The sequence below is a fragment of the Pleurodeles waltl genome, unplaced genomic scaffold (genome assembly GCF_031143425.1).
Source record: "Pleurodeles waltl isolate 20211129_DDA unplaced genomic scaffold, aPleWal1.hap1.20221129 scaffold_69, whole genome shotgun sequence".
Classification (NCBI taxonomy): domain Eukaryota; kingdom Metazoa; phylum Chordata; class Amphibia; order Caudata; family Salamandridae; genus Pleurodeles; species Pleurodeles waltl.
Genome location: NW_027150390.1, coordinates 1,449,543 through 1,469,456, shown reverse-complemented (window position 1 = coordinate 1,469,456; position 19,914 = coordinate 1,449,543). Strand labels below are relative to the sequence as shown.

Genomic DNA, 19,914 nt, shown 5'->3' with positions numbered 1-19,914 from the left:
TCTTAGGCAAATGAGGTGAGAGCCCTGCCAGAATAGCTCCAGCGATCCCATGCCACTCCTCTGAAGGCTCCTGATCTGCTTAACCACAGCATTTTGAGCAGGAAGCAGAGTGGCGCAGCGGAAGCGTGCTGGGCCCATAACCCAGAGGTCGATGGATCGAAACCATCCTCTGCTAGCATGGATTGATTTTTTTTCTTGTGAGGACCACTCTCTTGTTTCCACGCTGCCAGAGCGGAAAAAAGCAGGCTTGTGCCAGCTTTTTGTGGGAAGAGACTGCTCAACTATCGGTCTCTGCTCAAAGTCAGGGAGACAGATGGTCAGAGAATCAACCCTACACTTCAAAGGAAATTATGCACAGTTATGACCATTAACGAAAGATGGGACCCTCGCACTTCTTTCTGAGGCTGCTTGGAACGTTATTATTCCCTTTTTTTGTCCTGCTATTATCAATCTCCTGTGAATTTCGTGGAGCTGTTTTCTTTCTCTACCCTGCTGTTTTTCCCTTGCTGCCAATATATGCTTATTTCAATGATTTGAACTGCTGCTTTCCCTTTCTCCTTTTCTGCGCAGCTTTTGCATTGGTTTAAATCTCCAGTTCCTTAGCAGTTGCAAGAACTTTTTTCCTGATTTTCATGTTGGTCTGTAAACCAAAAATACCTCTGATACTGGTGCAATATAGTCATTGAACTCAGGGTTCTGATGTCTAGAGTTTAAAAAAAACATATGCCACGGAGCGTTGGTGGTATAGTGGTGAGCATAGCTGCCTTCCAAGCAGTTGACCCGGGTTTGATTCCCGGCCAACGCAGTGCTAATATTTATACATTAAGCAAGCTGTAGCTATTCTAACGCAATATGTTAAAAAAAGGAGAAATATCTTGACCAGATTACTCAGCTATTAGATAAATAATAAACAAAGACATAGGCAGGCATCCCAAAAGCCCCGTCTGCGACTTTCTATGTCCTGAAATTTTTATATTTTACAAACAGCAGTCACCACTCACAACTGCTGGTAATAAATGGGCTGCAGGGGGGCAGGCAATGAAATGGCTAAGCCCTTCTGCCCGACCAGCCTTTAGAACTGCAGCATCTCTGCAGTAAAAAGTGTTTCAGGTCAATATCTCTCCCCTGGAAAAAATGTGCGAGACCCACCACCGATAAATGTGGCAAAAGTCCCCAACATTTTCTGCATATTTGTGCTCTTACCTGAAAGCAGCGCCACCTTGTAGTCATCGCAGGCAACTGCAGCATACAACCAAATTTATCCGAGAGCAAGGTGAAAGAAACCCAAGGGAACAGCCCCTGTCTGCAGCAGGAAGGTTGGCTGCTTCGAATGGACAGAACTTCCAGTCCTAAGTCCAGTCACGTCCCGAATGCTCCCAAACGCTCAAGCCCTCACCGGGTGCACCTGTGGCTCCCAGGTAAGGCCAAAACCTGAGCATGGTAGCGCAGGATCACAGAGAAGGAGCGGGTGGGGGTGCTTCTGTCTTGACAAAGGTGTGACATGGCTAGTGACTGAGAGGGCCTTGACTTTCCCCTATGACTGACTGTGAGAGGGGAAGGCGAAGATTTTCTGCACCCAGCATGCCTTGTGACATTCTTAGGCAAATGAGGTGAGAGCCCTGCCAGAATAGCTCCAGCGATCCCATGCCACTCCTCTGAAGGCTCCTGATCTGCATAACCACAGCATTTTGAACAGGAAGCAGAGTGGCGCAGCGGAAGCGTGCTGGGCCCTTAACCCAGAGGTCGATGGATCGAAACCATCCTCTGCTAGCATGGATTGATTTTTGTTCTTGTGAGGACCACTCTCTCGTTTCCACGCTGCCAGAGCGGAAAACAGCAGGCTTGTGCCAGCTTTTTGTGGGAAGAGACTGCTCAACTATCGGTCTCTGCTCAAAGTCAGGGAGACAGATGGTCAGAGAATCAACCCTACACTTCAAAGGAAATGATGCACAGTTATGACCATTAAAGAAAGATGGGACCTTCGCACTTCTTTCTGAGCCTGCTTGGAACGTTATTATTCCCTTTTTTTGTCCTGCTATTATCAATCTCCTGTGAATTTCGTGGAGCTGTTTTCTTTCTCTACCCTGCTGTTTTTCCCTTGCTGCCAATATATGCTTATTTCAATGATTTGAACTGCTGCTTTCCCTTTCTCCTTTTCTGCGCAGCTTTTGCATTGGTTTCAATCTCCAGTTCCTTAGCAGTTGCAAGAACTTTTTTCCTGATTTTCATGTTGGTCTGTAAACCAAAAATACCTCTGATACTGGTGCAATATAGTCATTGAACTCAGGGTTGTGATGTCTAGAGTTTAAAAAAAACATATGCCATGGAGTGTTGGTGGTATAGTGGTGAGCATAGCTGCCTTCCAAGCAGTTGACCCGGGTTTGATTCCCGGCCAACGCAGTGCTAATATTTATACATTAAGCAAGCTGTAGCTATTCTAACGCAATATGTTAAATAAAAGAGAAATATCTTGACCAGATTACTCAGCTATTAGATAAATAATAAACAAAGACATAGGCAGGCATCCCAAAAGCCCCGTCTGCGACTTTCTATGTCCTGAAATTTTTATATTTTACAAACAGCAGTCACCACTCACAACTGCTGGTAATAAATGGGCTGCAGGGGGGCAGGCAATGAAACGGCTAAGCCCTTCTGCCCGACCAGCCTTTAGAACTGCAGCATCTCTGCAGTAAAAAGTGTTACAGGTCAATATCTCTCCCCTGGAAAAAATGTGCGAGACCCACCACCGATAAATGTGGCAAAAGTCCCCAACATTTTCTGCATATTTGTGCTCTTACCTGAAAGCAGCGCCACCTTGTAGTCATCGCAGGCAACTGCAGCATACAACCAAATTTATCCGAGAGCAAGGTGAAAGAAACCCAAGGGAACAGCCCTGTCTGCAGCAGGATGGTTGGCTGTTTCGAATGGACAGAACTTCCAGTCCTAAGTCCACTCAAGTCCCGAACGCTCATACCGGGCAAGCCCTCACCGGGTGCACCTCTGGCTCCCAGGTAAGGCCAAAACCTGAGCATGGTAGCGCAGGATCACAGAGAAGGAGCGGGTGGGGGTGCTTCTGTCTTGACAAAGGCGTGACATGGCTAGTGACTGAGAGGGCCTTGACTTTCCCCTATGACTGACTGTGAGAGGGGAAGGCGAAGATTTTCTGCACCCAACATGCCTTGTGACATTCTTAGGCAAATGAGGTGAGAGCCCTGCCAGAATAGCTCCAGCGATCCCATGCCACTCCTCTGAAGGCTCCTGATCTGCATAACCACAGCATTTTGAACAGGAAGCAGAGTGGCGCAGCGGAAGCGTGCTGGGCCCATAACCCAGAGGTCGATGGATCGAAACCATCCTCTGCTAGCATGGATTGATTTTTTTTCTTGTGAGGACCACTCTCTCGTTTCCACGCTGCCAGAGCGGAAAACAGCAGGCTTGTGCCAGCTTTTTGTGGGAAGAGACTGCTCAACTATCGGTCTCTGCTCAAAGTCAGGGAGACAGATGGTCAGAGAATCAACCCTACACTTCAAAGGAAATGATGCACAGTTATGACCATTAAAGAAAGATGGGACCCTTGCACTTCTTTCTGAGCCTGCTTGGAACGTTATTATTCCCTTTTTTTGTCCTGCTATTATCAATCTCCTGTGAATTTCGTGGAGCTGTTTTCTTTCTCTACCCTGCTGTTTTTCCCTTGCTGCCAATATATGCTTATTTCAATGATTTGAACTGCTGCTTTCCCTTTCTCCTTTTCTGCGCAGCTTTTGCATTGGTTTCAATCTCCAGTTCCTTAGCAGTTGCAAGAACTTTTTTCCTGATTTTCATGTTGGTCTGTAAACCAAAAATACCTCTGATACTGGTGCAATATAGTCATTGAACTCAGGGTTGTGATGTCTAGAGTTTAAAAAAAACATATGCCATGGAGCGTTGGTGGTATAGTGGTGAGCATAGCTGCCTTCCAAGCAGTTGACCCGGTTCGATTCCCGGCCAACGCAGTGCTAATATTTATACATTAAGCAAGCTGTAGCTATTCTAACGCAATATGTTAAAAAAAAGAGAAATATCTTGACCAGATTACTCAGCTATTAGATAAATAATAAACAAAGACATAGGCAGGCATCCCAAAAGCCCCGTCTACGACTTTCTATGTCCTGAAATTTTTATATTTTACAAACAGCAGTCACCACTCACAACTGCTGGTAATAAATGGGCTGCAGGGGGGAAGGCAATGGAACGGCTAAGCCCTTCTGCCCGACCAGCCTTTAGAACTGCAGCATCTCTGCAGTAAAAAGTGTTTCAGGTCAATATCTCTCCCCTGGAAAAAATGTGCGAGACCCACCACCGATAAATGTGGCAAAAGTCCCCAACATTTTCTGCATATTTGTGCTCTTACCTGAAAGCAGCGCCACCTTGTAGTCATCGCAGGCAACTGCAGCATACAACCAAATTTATCCGAGAGCAAGGTGAAAGAAACCCAAGGGAACAGCCCCTGTCTGCAGCAGGAAGGTTGGCTGCTTCGAATGGACAGAACTTCCAGTCCTAAGTCCACTCACGTCCCGAACGCTCCCAAACGCTCATGCCGGGCAAGCCCTCACCGGGTGCACCTCTGGCTCCCAGGTAAGGCCAAAACCTGAGCATGGTAGCGCAGGATCACAGAGAAGGAGCGGGTGGGGGTGCTTCTGTCTTGACAAAGGCGTGACATGGCTAGTGACTGAGAGGGCCTTGACTTTCCCCTATGACTGACTGTGAGAGGGGAAGGCGAAGATTTTCTGCACCCAGCATGCCTTGTGACATTCTTAGGCAAATGAGGTGAGAGCCCTGCCAGAATAGCTCCAGCGATCCCATGCCACTCCTCTGAAGGCTCCTGATCTGCATAACCACAGCATTTTGACAAGGAAGCAGAGTGGCGCAGCGGAAGCGTGCTGGGCCCATAACCCAGAGGTCGATGGATCAAAACCATCCTCTGCTAGCATGGATTGATTTTTTTTCTTGTGAGGACCACTCTCTCGTTTCCACGCTGCCAGAGCGGAAAACAGCAGGCTTGTGCCAGCTTTTTGTGGGAAGAGACTGCTCAACTATCGGTCTCTGCTCAAAGTCAGGGAGACAGATGGTCAGAGAATCAACCCTACACTTCAAAGGAAATGATGCACAGTTATGACCATTAAAGAAAGATGGGACCCTCGCACTTCTTTCTGAGCCTGCTTGGAACGTTATTATTCCCTTTTTTTGTCCTGCTATTATCAATCTCCTGTGAATTTCGTGGAGCTGTTTTCTTTCTCTACCCTGCTGTTTTTCCCTTGCTGCCAATATATGCTTATTTCAATGATTTGAACTGCTGCTTTCCCTTTCTCCTTTTCTGCGCAGCTTTTGCATTGGTTTCAATGTCCAGTTCCTTAGCAGTTGCAAGAACTATTTTCCTGATTTTCATGTTGGTCTGTAAACCAAAAATACCTCTGATACTGGTGCAATATAGTCATTGAACTCAGGGTTGTGATGTCTAGAGTTTAAAAAAAACATATGCCATGGAGCGTTGGTGGTATAGTGGTGAGCATAGCTGCCTTCCAAGCAGTTGACCCGGGTTTGATTCCCGGCCAACGCAGTGCTAATATTTATACATTAAGCAAGCTGTAGCTATTCTAACGCAATATGTTAAATAAAAGAGAAATATCTTGACCAGATTACTCAGCTATTAGATAAATAATAAACAAAGACATAGGCAGGCATCCCAAAAGCCCCGTCTGCGACTTTCTATGTCCTGAAATTTTTATATTTTACAAACAGCAGTCACCACTCACAACTGCTGGTAATAAATGGGCTGCAGGGGGGCAGGCAATGAAACGGCTAAGCCCTTCTGCCCGACCAGCCTTTAGAACTGCAGCATCTCTGCAGTAAAAAGTGTTTCAGGTCAATATCTCTCCCCTGGAAAAAATGTGCGAGACCCACCACCGATAAATGTGGCAAAAGTCCCCAACATTTTCTGCATATTTGTGCTCTTACCTGAAAGCAGCGCCACCTTGTAGTCATCGCAGGCAACTGCAGCATACAACCAAATTTATCCGAGAGCAAGGTGAAAGAAACCCAAGGGAACAGCCCCTGTCTGCAGCAGGATGGTTGGCTGCTTCGAATGGACAGAACTTCCAGTCCTAAGTCCACTCAAGTCCCGAACGCTCATACCGGGCAAGCCCTCACCGGGTGCACCTCTGGCTCCCAGATAAGGCCAAAACCTGAGCATGGTAGCGCAGGATCACAGAGAAGGAGCGGGTGGGGGTGCTTCTGTCTTGACAAAGGCGTGACATGGCTAGTGACTGAGAGGGCCTTGACTTTCCCCTATGACTGACTGTGAGAGGGGAAGGCGAAGATTTTCTGCACCCAGCATGCCTTGTGACATTCTTAGGCAAATGAGGTGAGAGCCCTGCCAGAATAGCTCCAGCGATCCCATGCCACTCCTCTGAAGGCTCCTGATCTGCATAACCACAGCATTTTGAACAGGAAGCAGAGTGGCGCAGCAGAAGCGTGCTGGGCCCATAACCCAGAGGTCGATGGATCGAAACCATTCTCTGCTAGCATGGATTGATTTTTTTTCTTGTGAGGACCACTCTCTCGTTTCCACGCTGCCAGAGCGGAAAACAGCAGCCTTGTGCCAGCTTTTTGTGGGAAGAGACTGCTCAACTATCGGTCTCTGCTCAAAGTCAGGGAGACAGATGGTCAGAGAATCAACCCTACACTTCAAAGGAAATGATGCACAGTTATGACCATTAAAGAAAGATGGGACCCTCGCACTTCTTTCTGAGCCTGCTTGGAACGTTATTATTCCCTTTTTTTGTCCTGCTATTATCAATCTCCTGTGAATTTCGTGGAGCTGTTTTCTTTCTCTACCCTGCTGTTTTTCCCTTGCTGCCAATATATGCTTATTTCAATGATTTGAACTGCTGCTTTCCCTTTCTCCTTTTCTGCGCAGCTTTTGCATTGGTTTCAATCTCCAGTTCCTTAGCAGTTGCAAGAACTTTTTTCCTGATTTTCATGTTGGTCTGTAAACCAAAAATACCTCTGATACTGGTGCAATATAGTCATTGAACTCAGGGTTGTGATGTCTAGAGTTTTAAAAAAACCTATGCCACGGAGCGTTGGTGGTATAGTGGTGAGCATAGCTGCCTTCCAAGCAATTGACCCGGGTTTGATTCCCGGCCAACGCAGTGCTAATATTTATACATTAAGCAAGCTGTAGCTATTCTAACGCAATATGTTAAAAAAAAGAGAAATATCTTGACCAGATTACTCAGCTATTAGATAAATAATAAACAAAGACATAGGCAGGCATCCCAAAAGCCCCGTCTGCGACTTTCTATGTCCTGAAATTTTTATATTTTACAAACAGCAGTCACCACTCACAACTGCTGGTAATAAATGGGCTGCAGGGGGGCAGGCAATGAAACGGCTAAGCCCTTCTGCCCGACCAGCCTTAAGAACTGCAGCATCTCTGCAGTAAAAAGTGTTTCAGGTCAATATCTCTCCCCTGGAAAAAATGTGCGAGACCCACCACCGATAAATGTGGCAAAAGTCCCCAACATTTTCTGCATATTTGTGCTCTTACCTGAAAGCAGCGCCACCTTGTAGTCATCGCAGGCAACTGCAGCATACAACCAAATTTATCCGAGAGCAAGGTGAAAGAAACCCAAGGGAACAGCCCCTGTCTGCAGCAGGAAGGTTGGCTGCTTCAAATGGACAGAACTTCCAGTCCTAAGTCCACTCACGTCCCAAACGCTCCCAAACGCTCATACCAGGCAAGCCCTCACCGGGTGCTCCTCTGGCTCCCAGGTAAGGCCAAAACCTGAGCATGGTAGCGCAGGATCACAGAGAAGGAGCGGGTGGGGGTGCTTCTGTCTTGACAAAGGCGTGACATGGCTAGTGACTGAGAGGGCCTTGACTTTCCCCTATGACTGACTGTGAGAGGGGAAGGCGAAGATTTTCTGCACCCAGCATGCCTTGTGACATTCTTAGGCAAATGAGGTGAGAGCCCTGCCAGAATAGCTCCAGCGATCCCATGCCACTCCTCTGAAGGCTCCTGATCTGCATAACCACAGCATTTTGAGCAGGAAGCAGAGTGGCGCAGCGGAAGCGTGCTGGGCCCATAACCCAGAGATCGATGGATCGAAACCATCCTCTGCTAGCATGGATTGATTTTTTTTCTTGTGAGGACCACTCTCTCGTTTCCACGCTGCCAGAGCGGAAAACAGCAGGCTTGTGCCAGCTTTTTGTGGGAAGAGACTGCTCAACTATCGGTCTCTGCTCAAAGTCAGGGAGACAGATGGTCAGAGAATCAACCCTACACTTCAAAGGAAATGATGCACAGTTATGACCATTAACGAAAGATGGGACCCTCGCACTTCTTTCTGAGCCTGCTTGGAACGTTATTATTCCCTTTTTTTGTCCTGCTATTATCAATCTCCTGTGAATTTCGTGGAGCTGTTTTCTTTCTCTACCCTGCTGTTTTTCCCTTGCTGCCAATATATGCTTATTTCAATGCTTTGAACTGCTGCTTTCCCTTTCTCCTTTTCTGCGCAGCTTTTGCATTGGTTTCAATCTCCAGTTCCTTAGCAGTTGCAAGAACTTTTTTCCTGATTTTCATGTTGGTCTGTAAACCAAAAATACCTCTGATACTGGTGCAATATAGTCATTGAACTCAGGGTGGTGATGTCTAGAGTTTAAAAAAAACATATGCCACGGAGCGTTGGTGGTATAGTGGTGAGCATAGCTGCCTTCCAAGCAGTTGACCCGGGTTCGATTCCCGGCCAACGCAGTGCTAATATTTATACATTAAGCAAGCTGTAGCTATTCTAACGCAATATGTTAAAAAAAAGAGAAATATCTTTACCAGATTACTCAGCTATTAGATAAATAATAAACAAAGACATAGGCAGGCATCCCAAAAGCCCCGTCTGCGACTTTCTATGTCCTGAAATTTTTATATTTTACAAACAGCAGTCACCACTCACAACTGCTGGTAATAAATGGGCTGCAGGGGGGCAGGCAATGAAACGGCTAAGCCCTTCTGCCCGACCAGCCTTTAGAACTGCAGCATCTCTGCAGTAAAAAGTGTTTCAGGTCAATATCTCTCCCCTGGAAAAAATGTGCGAGACCCACCACCGATAAATGTGGCAAAAGTCCCCAACATTTTCTGCATATTTGTGCTCTTACCTGAAAGCAGCGCCACCTTGTAGTCATCGCAGGCAACTGCAGCATACAACCAAATTTATCCGAGAGCAAGGTGAAAGAAACCCAAGGGAACAGCCCCTGTCTGCAGCAGGATGGTTGGCTGCTTCGAATGGACAGAACTTCCAGTCCTAAGTCCACTCAAGTCCCGAACGCTCATACCGGGTAAGCCCTCACCGGGTGCTCCTCTGGCTCCCAGGTAAGGCCAAAACCTGAGCATGGTAGCGCAGGATCACAGAGAAGGAGCGGGTGGGGGTTCTTCTGTCTTGACAAAGGCGTGACATGGCTAGTGACTGAGAGGGCCTTGACTTTCCCCTATGACTGACTGTGAGAGGGGAAGGCGAAGATTTTCTGCACCCAGCATGCCTTGTGACATTCTTAGGCAAATGAGGTGAGAGCCCTGCCAGAATAGCTCCAGCGATCCCATGCCACTCCTCTGAAGGCTCCTGATCTGCATAACCACAGCATTTTGAGCAGGAAGCAGAGTGGAGCAGCGGAAGCGTGCTGGGCCCATAACCCAGAGGTCGATGGATCGAAACCATCCTCTGCTAGCATGGATTGATTTTTTTTCTTGTGAGGACCACTCTCTCGTTTCCACGCTGCCAGAGCGGAAAACAGCAGGCTTGTGCCAGCTTTTTGTGGGAAGAGACTGCTCAACTATCGGTCTCTGCTCAAAGTCAGGGAGACAGATGGTCAGAGAATCAACCCTACACTTCAAAGGAAATGATGCACAGTTATGACCATTAACGAAAGATGGGACCCTCGCACTTCTTTCTGAGGCTGCTTGGAACGTTATTATTCCCTTTTTTTGTCCTGCTATTATCAATCTCCTGTGAATTTCGTGGAGCTGTTTTCTTTCTCTACCCTGCTGTTTTTCCCTTGCTGCCAATATATGCTTATTTCAATGATTTGAACTGCTGCTTTCCCTTTCTCCTTTTCTGCGCAGCTTTTGCATTGGTTTCAATCTCCAGTTCCTTAGCAGTTGCAAGAACTTTTTTCCAGATTTTCATGTTGGTCTGTAAACCAAAAATACCTCTGATACTGGTGCAATATTGTCATTGAACTCAGGGTGGTGATGTCTAGAGTTTAAAAAAAACATATGCCACGGAGCGTTGGTGGTATAGTGGTGAGCATAGCTGCCTTCCAAGCAGTTGACCCGGGTTCGATTCCCGGCCAACACAGTGCTAATATTTATACTTTAAGCAAGCTGTAGCTATTCTAACGCAATATGTTCAAAAAAAGAGAAATATCTTTACCAGATTACTCAGCTATTAGATAAATAATAAACAAAGACATAGGCAGGCATCCCAAAAGCCCTGTCTGCGACTTTATATGTCCTGAAATTTTTATATTTTACAAACAGCAGTCACCACTCACAACTGCTGGTAATAAATGGGCTGCAGGGGGGCAGGCAATGAAACGGCTAAGCCCTTCTGCCCGACCAGCCTTTAGAACTGCAGCATCTCTGCAGTAAAAAGTGTTTCAGGTCAATATCTCTCCCCTGGAAAAAATGTGCGAGACCCACCACCGATAAATGTGGCAAAAGTCCCCAACATTTTCTGCATATTTGTGCTCTTACCTGAAAGCAGCGCCACCTTGTAGTCATCGCAGGCAACTGCAGCATACAACCAAATTTATCCGAGAGCAAGGTGAAAGAAACCCAAGGGAACAGCCCCTGTCTGCAGCAGGAAGGTTGGCTGCTTCGAATGGACAGAACTTCCAGTCCTAAGTCCACTCACGTCCCGAACGCTCCCAAACGCTCATACCGGGCAAGCCCTCACCGGGTGCACCTCTGGCTCCCAGGTAAGGCCAAAACCTGAGCATGGTAACGCAGGATCACAGAGAAGGAGAGGGTGGGGGTGCTTCTGTCTTGACAAAGGCGTGACATGGCTAGTGACTGAGAGGGCCTTGACTTTCCCCTATGACTGACTGTGAGAGGGGAAGGCGAAGATTTTCTGCACCCAGCATGCCTTGTGACATTCTTAGGCAAATGAGGTGAGAGCCCTGCCAGAATAGCTCCAGCGATCCCATGCCACTCCTCTGAAGGCTCCTGATCTGCATAACCACAGCATTTTGAACAGGAAGCAGAGTGGCGCAGCGGAAGCGTGCTGGGCCCATAACCCAGAGGTCGATGGATCGAAACCATCCTCTGCTAGCATGGATTGATTTTTTTTCTTGTGAGGACCACTCTCTCGTTTCCACGCTGCCAGAGCGGAAAACAGCAGGCTTGTGCCAGCTTTTTGTGGGAAGAGACTGCTCAACTATCGGTCTCTGCTCAAAGTCAGGGAGACAGATGGTCAGAGAATCAACCCTACACTTCAAGGGAAATGATGCACAGTTATGACCATTAAAGAAAGATGGGACCCTCGCACTTCTTTCTGAGCCTGCTTGGAACGTTATTATTCCCTTTTTTTGTCCTGCTATTATCAATCTCCTGTGAATTTCGTGGAGATGTTTTCTTTCTCTACCCTGCTGTTTTTCCCTTGCTGCCAATATATGCTTATTTCAATGATTTGAACTGCTGCTTTCCCTTTCTCCTTTTCTGCGCAGCTTTTGCATTGGTTTCAATCTCCAGTTCCTTAGCAGTTGCAAGAACTTTTTTCCTGATTTTCATGTTGGTCTGTAAACCAAAAATACCTCTGATACTGGTGCAATATAGTCATTGAACTCAGGGTTGTGATGTCTAGAGTTTAAAAAAAACATATGCCATGGATCATTGGTGGTATAGTGGTGAGCATAGCTGCCTTCCAAGCAGTTGACCCGGGTTTGATTCCCGGCCAACGCAGTGCTAATATTTATACATTAAGCAAGCTGTAGCTATTCTAACGCAATATGTTAAATAAAAGAGAAATATCTTGACCAGATTACTCAGCTATTAGATAAATAATAAACAAAGACATAGGCAGGCATCCCAAAAGCCCCGTCTGCGACTTTCTATGTCCTGAAATTTTTATATTTTACAAACAGCAGTCACCACTCACAACTGCTGGTAATAAATGGGCTGCAGGGGGGCAGGCAATGAAACGGCTAAGCCCTTCTGCCCGACCAACCTTTAGAACTGCAGCATCTCTGCAGTAAAAAGTGTTTCAGGTCAATATCTCTCCCCTGGAAAAAATGTGCGAGACCCACCACCGATAAATGTGGCAAAAGTCCCCAACATTTTCTGCATATTTGTGCTCTTACCTGAAAGCAGCGCCACCTTGTAGTCATCGCAGGCAACTGCAGCATACAACCAAATTTATCTGAGAGCAAGGTGAAAGAAACCCAAGGGAACAGCCCCTGTCTGCAGCAGGATGGTTGGCTGCTTCGAATGGACAGAACTTCCAGTCCTAAGTCCACTCAAGTCCCGAACGCTCATACCGGGTAAGCCCTCACCGGGTGCACCTCTGGCTCCCAGGTAAGGCCAAAACCTGAGCATGGTAGCGCAGGATCACAGAGAAGGAGCGGGTGGGGATGCTTCTGTCTTGACAAAGGCGTGACATGGCTAGTGACTGAGAGGGCCTTGACTTTCCCCTATGACTGACTGTGAGAGGGGAAGGCGAAGATTTTCTGCACCCAGCATGCCTTGTGACATTCTTAGGCAAATGAGGTGAGAGCCCTGCCAGAATAGCTCCAGCGATCCCATGCCACTCCTCTGAAGGCTCCTGATCTGCATAACCACAGCATTTTGAGCAGGAAGCAGAGTGGAGCAGCGGAAGCGTGCTGGGCCCATAACCCAGAGGTCGATGGATCGAAACCATCCTCTGCTAGCATGGATTGATTTTTTTTCTTGTGAGGACCACTCTCTTGTTTCCACGCTGCCAGAGCGGAAAACAGCAGGCTTGTGCCAGCTTTTTGTGGGAAGAGACTGCTCAACTATCGGTCTCTGCTCAAAGTCAGGGAGACAGATGGTCAGAGAATCAACCCTACACTTCAAAGGAAATGATGCACAGTTATGACCATTAAAGAAAGATGGGACCCTCGCACTTCTTTCTGAGCCTGCTTGGAACGTTATTATTCCCTTTTTTTGTCCTGCTATTATCAATCTCCTGTGAATTTCGTGGAGCTGTTTTCTTTCTCTACCCTGCTGTTTTTCCCTTGCTGCCAATATATGCTTATTTCAATGATTTGAACTGCTGCTTTCCCTTTCTCCTTTTCTGCGCAGCTTTTGCATTGGTTTCAATCTCCAGTTCCTTAGCAGTTGCAAGAACTTTTTTCCTGATTTTCATGTTGGTCTGTAAACCAAAAATACCTCTGATACTGGTGCAATATAGTCATTGAACTCAGGGTTGTGATGTCTAGAGTTTAAAAAAAACATATGCCATGGAGTGTTGGTGGTATAGTGGTGAGCATAGCTGCCTTCCAAGCAGTTGACCCGGGTTTGATTCCCGGCCAACGCAGTGCTAATATTTATACATTAAGCAAGCTGTAGCTATTCTAACGCAATATGTTAAATAAAAGAGAAATATCTTGACCAGATTACTCAGCTATTAGATAAATAATAAACAAAGACATAGGCAGGCATCCCAAAAGCCCCGTCTGCGACTTTCTATGTCCTGAAATTTTTATATTTTACAAACAGCAGTCACCACTCACAACTGCTGGTAATAAATGGGCTGCAGGGGGGCAGGCAATGAAACGGGTAAGCCCTTCTGCCCGACCAGCCTTTAGAACTGCAGCATCTCTGCAGTAAAAAGTGTTTCAGGTCAATATCTCTCCCCTGGAAAAAATGTGCGAGACCCACCACCGATAAATGTGGCAAAAGTCCCCAACATTTTCTGCATATTTGTGCTCTTACCTGAAAGCAGCGCCACCTTGTAGTCATCGCAGGCAACTGCAGCATACAACCAAATTTATCCGAGAGCAAGGTGAAAGAAACCCAAGGGAACAGCCCCTGTCTGCAGCAGGATGGTTGGTTGCTTCGAATGGACAGAACTTCCAGTCCTAAGTCCACTCAAGTCCCGAACGCTCCCAAACGCTCAAGCCCTCACCGGGTGCACCTCTGGCTCCCAGGTAAGGCCAAAACCTGAGCATGGTAGCGCAGGATCACAGAGAAGGAGCGGGTGGGGGTGCTTCTGTCTTGACAAAGGCGTGACATGGCTAGTGACTGAGAGGGCCTTGACTTTCCCCTATGACTGACTGTGAGAGGGGAAGGCGAAGATTTTCTGCACCCAGCATGCCTTGTGACATTCTTAGGCAAATGAGGTGAGAGCCCTGCCAGAATAGCTCCAGCGATCCCATGCCACTCCTCTGAAGGCTCCTGATCTGCTTAACCACAGCATTTTGAGCAGGCAGCAGAGTGGCGCAGCGGAAGCGTGCTGGGCCCATAACCCAGAGGTCGATGGATCGAAACCATCCTCTGCTAGCATGGATTGATTTTTTTTCTTGTGAGGACCACTCTCTTGTTTCCACGCTGCCAGAGCGGAAAAAAGCAGGCTTGTGCCAGCTTTTTGTGGGAAGAGACTGCTCAACTATCGGTCTCTGCTCAAAGTCAGGGAGACAGATGGTCAGAGAATCAACCCTACACTTCAAAGGAAATGATGCACAGTTATGACCATTAACGAAAGATGGGACCCTCGCACTTCTTTCTGAGGCTGCTTGGAACGTTATTATTCCCTTTTTTTGTCCTGCTATTATCAATCTCCTGTGAATTTCGTGGAGCTGTTTTCTTTCTCTACCCTGCTGTTTTTCCCTTGCTGCCAATATATGCTTATTTCAATGATTTGAACTGCTGCTTTCCCTTTCTCCTTTTCTGCGCAGCTTTTGCATTGGTTTAAATCTCCAGTTCCTTAGCAGTTGCAAGAACTTTTTTCCTGATTTTCATGTTGGTCTGTAAACCAAAAATACCTCTGATACTGGTGCAATATAGTCATTGAACTCAGGGTTCTGATGTGTAGAGTTTAAAAAAAACATATGCCACGGAGCGTTGGTGGTATAGTGGTGAGCAAAGCTGCCTTCCAAGCAGTTGACCCGGGTTTGATTCCCGGCCAACGCAGTGCTAATATTTATACATTAAGCAAGCTGTAGCTATTCTAACGCAATATGTTAAAAAAAGGAGAAATATCTTGACCAGATTACTCAGCTATTAGATAAATAATAAACAAAGACATAGGCAGGCATCCCAAAAGCCCCGTCTGCGACTTTCTATGTCCTGAAATTTTTATATTTTACAAACAGCAGTCACCACTCACAACTGCTGGTAATAAATGGGCTGCAGGGGGGCAGGCAATGAAATGGCTAAGCCCTTCTGCCCGACCAGCCTTTAGAACTGCAGCATCTCTGCAGTAAAAAGTGTTTCAGGTCAATATCTCTCCCCTGGAAAAAATGTGCGAGACCCACCACCGATAAATGTGGCAAAAGTCCCCAACATTTTCTGCATATTTGTGCTCTTACCTGAAAGCAGCGCCACCTTGTAGTCATCGCAGGCAACTGCAGCATACAACCAAATTTATCCGAGAGCAAGGTGAAAGAAACCCAAGGGAACAGCCCCTGTCTGCAGCAGGAAGGTTGGCTGCTTCGAATGGACAGAACTTCCAGTCCTAAGTCCACTCACGTCCCGAACGCTCCCAAACGCTCATACCGGGCAAGCCCTCACCGGGTGCACCTGTGGCTCCCAGGTAAGGCCAAAACCTGAGCATGGTAGCGCAGGATCACAGAGAAGGAGCGGGTGGGGGTGCTTCTGTCTTGACAAAGGTGTGACATGGCTAGTGACTGAGAGGGCCTTGACTTTCCCCTATGACTGACTGTGAGAGGGGAAGGCGAAGATTTTCTGCACCCAGCATGCCTTGTGACATTCTTAGGCAAATGAGGTGAGAGCCCTGCCAGAATAGCTCCAGCGATCCCATGCCACTCCTCTGAAGGCTCCTGATCTGCATAACCACAGCATTTTGAACAGGAAGCAGAGTGGCGCAGAGGAAGCGTGCTGGGCCCATAACCCAGAGGTCGATGGATCGAAACCATCCTCTGCTAGCATGGATTGATTTTTTTTCTTGTGAGGACCACTCTCTCGTTTCCACGCTGCCAGAGCGGAAAACAGCAGGCTTGTGTCAGCTTTTTGTGGGAAGAGACTGCTCAACTATCGGTCTCTGCTCAAAGTCAGGGAGACAGATGGTCAGAGAATCAACCCTACACTTCAAAGGAAATGATGCACAGTTATGACCATTAAAGAAAGATGGGACCCTCACACTTCTTTCTGAGCCTGCTTGGAACGTTATTATTCCCTTTTTTTGTCCTGCTATTATCAATCTCCTGTGAATTTCGTGGAGCTGTTTTCTTTCTCTACCCTGCTGTTTTTCCCTTGCTGCCAATATATGCTTATTTCAATGATTTGAACTGCTGCTTTCCCTTTCTCATTTTCTGCGCAGCTTTTGCATTGGTTTCAATGTCCAGTTCCTTAGCAATTGCAAGAACTTTTTTCCTGATTTTCATGTTGGTCTGTAAACCAAAAATACCTCTGATACTGGTGCAATATAGTCATTGAACTCAGGGTTGTGATGTCTAGAGTTTTAAAAAAACATATGCCACGGAGCGTTGGTGGTATAGTGGTGAGCATAGCTGCCTTCCAAGCAGTTGACACGGGTTTGATTCCCGGCCAACGCAGTGCTAATATTTATACATTAAGCAAGCTGTAGCTATTCTAACGCAATATGTTAAAAAAAAGAGAAATATCTTGACCAGATTACTCAGCTATTAGATAAATAATAAACAAAGACATAGGCAGGCATCCCAAATGCCCCGTCTGCGACTTTATATGTCCTGAAATTGTTTATATTTTACAAACAGCAGTCACCACTCACAACTGCTGGTAATAAATGGGCTGCAGGGGGGCAGGCTATGAAACGGCTAAGCCCTTCTGCCCGACCAGCCTTTAGAACTGCAGCATCTCTGCAGTAAAAAGTATTTCAGGTCAATATCTCTCCCCTGGAAAAAATGTGCGAGACCCACCACCGATAAATGTGGCAAAAGTCCCCAACATTTTCTGCATATTTGTGCTCTTACCTGAAAGCAGCGCCACCTTGTAGTCATCGCAGGCAACTGCAGCATACAACCAAATTTAACCGAGAGCAAGGTGAAAGAAACCCAAGGGAACAGCCCCTGTCTGCAGCAGGAAGGTTGGCTGCTTCGAATGGACAGAACTTCCAGTCCTAAGTCCACTCACGTCCCGAACGCTCATACCGGGCAAGCCCTCACCGGGTGCACCTCTGGCTCCCAGGTAAGGCCAAAACCTGAGCATGGTAGCGCAGGATCACAGAGAAGGAGCGGGTGGGGGTGCTTCTGTCTTGACAAAGGCGTGACATGGCTAGTGACTGAGAGGGCCTTGACTTTCCCCTATGACTGACTGTGAGAGGGGAAGGCGAAGATTTTCTGCACCCAGCATGCCTTGTGACATTCTTAGGCAAATGAGGTGAGAGCCCTGCCAGAATAGCTCCAGCGATCCCATGCCACTCCTCTGAAGGCTCCTGCTCTGCATAACCACAGCATTTTGAGCAGAAAGCAGAGTGGCGCAGCGGAAGCGTGCTGGGCCCATAACCCAGAGGTCGATGGATCGAAACCATCCTCTGCTAGCATGGATTCATTTTTTTTCTTGTGAGGACCACTCTCTCCTTTCCACGCTGCCAGAGCGGAAAACAGCAGGCTTGTGCCAGCTTTTTGTGGGAAGAGACTGCTCAACTATCGGTCTCTGCTCAAAGTCAGGGAGACAGATGGTCAGAGAATCAACCCTACACTTCAAAGGAAATGATGCACAGTTATGACCATTAACGAAAGATGGGACCCTCGCACTTCTTTCTGAGGCTGCTTGGAACGTTATTATTCCCTTTTTTTGTCCTGCTATTATCAATCTCCTGTGAATTTCGTGGAGCTGTTTTCTTTCTCTACCCTGCTGTTTTTCCCTTGCTGCCAATATATGCTTATTTCAATGATTTGAACTGCTGCTTTCCATTTCTCCTTTTCTGCGCAGCTTTTGCATTGGTTTCAATCTCCAGTTCCTTAGCAGTTGCAAGAACTTTTTTCCTGATTTTCATGTTGGTCTGTAAACCAAAAATACCTCTGATACTGGTGCAATATAGTCATTGAACTCAGGGTGGTGATGTCTAGAGTTTAAAAAAAACATATGACATGGAGCGTTGGTGGTATAGTGGTGAGCATAGCTGCCTTCCAAGCAGTTAACCCGGGTTCGATTCCCGGCCAACGCAGTGCTAATATTTATACATTAAGCAAGCTGTAGCTATTCTAAAGCAATATGTTAAAAAAAAGAGAAATATCTTGACCAGATTACTCAGCTATTAGATAAATAATAAACAAAGACATAGGCAGGCATCCCAAAAGCCCCGTCTGCGACTTTATATGTCCTGAAATTTTTAAATTTTAAAAACAGCAGTCACCACTCACAACTGCTGGTAATAAATGGGCTGCAGGGGGGCAGGCAATGAAACGGCTAAGCCCTTCTGCCCGACCAGCCTTTAGAACTGCAGCATCTCTGCAGTAAAAAGTGTTTCAGGTCAATATCACTCCCCTGGAAAAAATGTGCGAGACCCACCACCGATAAATGTGGCAAAAGTCCCCAACATTTTCTGCATATTTGTGCTCTTACCTGAAAGCAGCGCCACCTTGTAGTCATCGCAGGCAACTGCAGCATACAACCAAATTTATCCGAGCGCAAGGTGAAAGAAACCCAAGGGAACAGCCCCTGTCTGCAGCAGGAAGGTTGGCTGCTTCGAATGGACAGAACTTCCAGTTCTAAGTCCACTCACGTCCCGAACGCTCCCAAACGCTCATACCGGGCAAGCCCTCACCGGGTGCACCTCTGGCTCCCAGGTAAGGCCAAAACCTGAGCATGGTAGCGCAGGATCACAGAGAAGGAGCGAGTGGGGGTGCTTCTGTCTTGACAAAGGCGTGACATGGCTAGTGACTGAGAGGGCCTTGACTTTCCCCTATGACTGACTGTGAGAGGGGAAGGCGAAGATTTTCTGCACCCAGCATGCCTTGTGACATTCTTAGGCAAATGAGGTGAGAGCCCTGCCAGAATAGCTCCAGCGATCCCATGCCACTCCTCTGAAGGCTCCTGATCTGCATAACCACAGCATTTTGAACAGGAAGCAGAGTGGCGCAGAGGAAGCGTGCTGGGCCCATAACCCAGAGGTCGATGGATCGAAACCATCCTCTGCTAGCATGGATTGATTTTTTTTCTTGTGAGGACCACTCTCTCGTTTCCACGCTGCCAGAGCGGAAAACAGCAGGCTTGTGTCAGCTTTTTGTGGGAAGAGACTGCTCAACTATCGGTCTCTGCTCAAAGTCAGGGAGACAGATGGTCAGAGAATCAACCCTACACTTCAAAGGAAATGATGCACAGTTATGACCATTAAAGAAAGATGGGACCCTCACACTTCTTTCTGAGCCTGCTTGGAACGTTATTATTCCCTTTTTTTGTCCTGCTATTATCAATCTCCTGTGAATTTCGTGGAGCTGTTTTCTTTCTCTACCCTGCTGTTTTTCCCTTGCTGCCAATATATGCTTATTTCAATGATTTGAACTGCTGCTTTCCCTTTCTCATTTTCTGCGCAGCTTTTGCATTGGTTTCAATGTCCAGTTCCTTAGCAATTGCAAGAACTTTTTTCCTGATTTTCATGTTGGTCTGTAAACCAAAAATACCTCTGATACTGGTGCAATATAGTCATTGAACTCAGGGTTGTGATGTCTAGAGTTTTAAAAAAACATATGCCACGGAGC

The 19,914-nt window shown here is 46.9% G+C and overlaps 4 non-coding genes across 4 annotated transcripts; all 4 read left to right on the top strand.

Moving 5' to 3' along the window:
* The first annotated feature begins 5,524 nt into the window (after nt 1-5,524).
* TRNAG-UCC (transfer RNA glycine (anticodon UCC)) lies at nt 5,525-5,596 on the top strand. Its single transcript has one exon. It is a non-coding gene; the product is annotated as a tRNA-Gly (tRNA).
* Nucleotides 5,597-8,722: 3,126 nt separating this feature from the next.
* Nucleotides 8,723-8,794, top strand: TRNAG-UCC (transfer RNA glycine (anticodon UCC)). Its single transcript has one exon. It is a non-coding gene; the product is annotated as a tRNA-Gly (tRNA).
* A 1,522-nt stretch (nt 8,795-10,316) lies between these two features.
* Nucleotides 10,317-10,388, top strand: TRNAG-UCC (transfer RNA glycine (anticodon UCC)). The gene has a single exon. It is a non-coding gene; the product is annotated as a tRNA-Gly (tRNA).
* A 7,920-nt stretch (nt 10,389-18,308) lies between these two features.
* Nucleotides 18,309-18,380, top strand: TRNAG-UCC (transfer RNA glycine (anticodon UCC)). The gene has a single exon. It is a non-coding gene; the product is annotated as a tRNA-Gly (tRNA).
* Nucleotides 18,381-19,914: the final 1,534 nt, after the last annotated feature.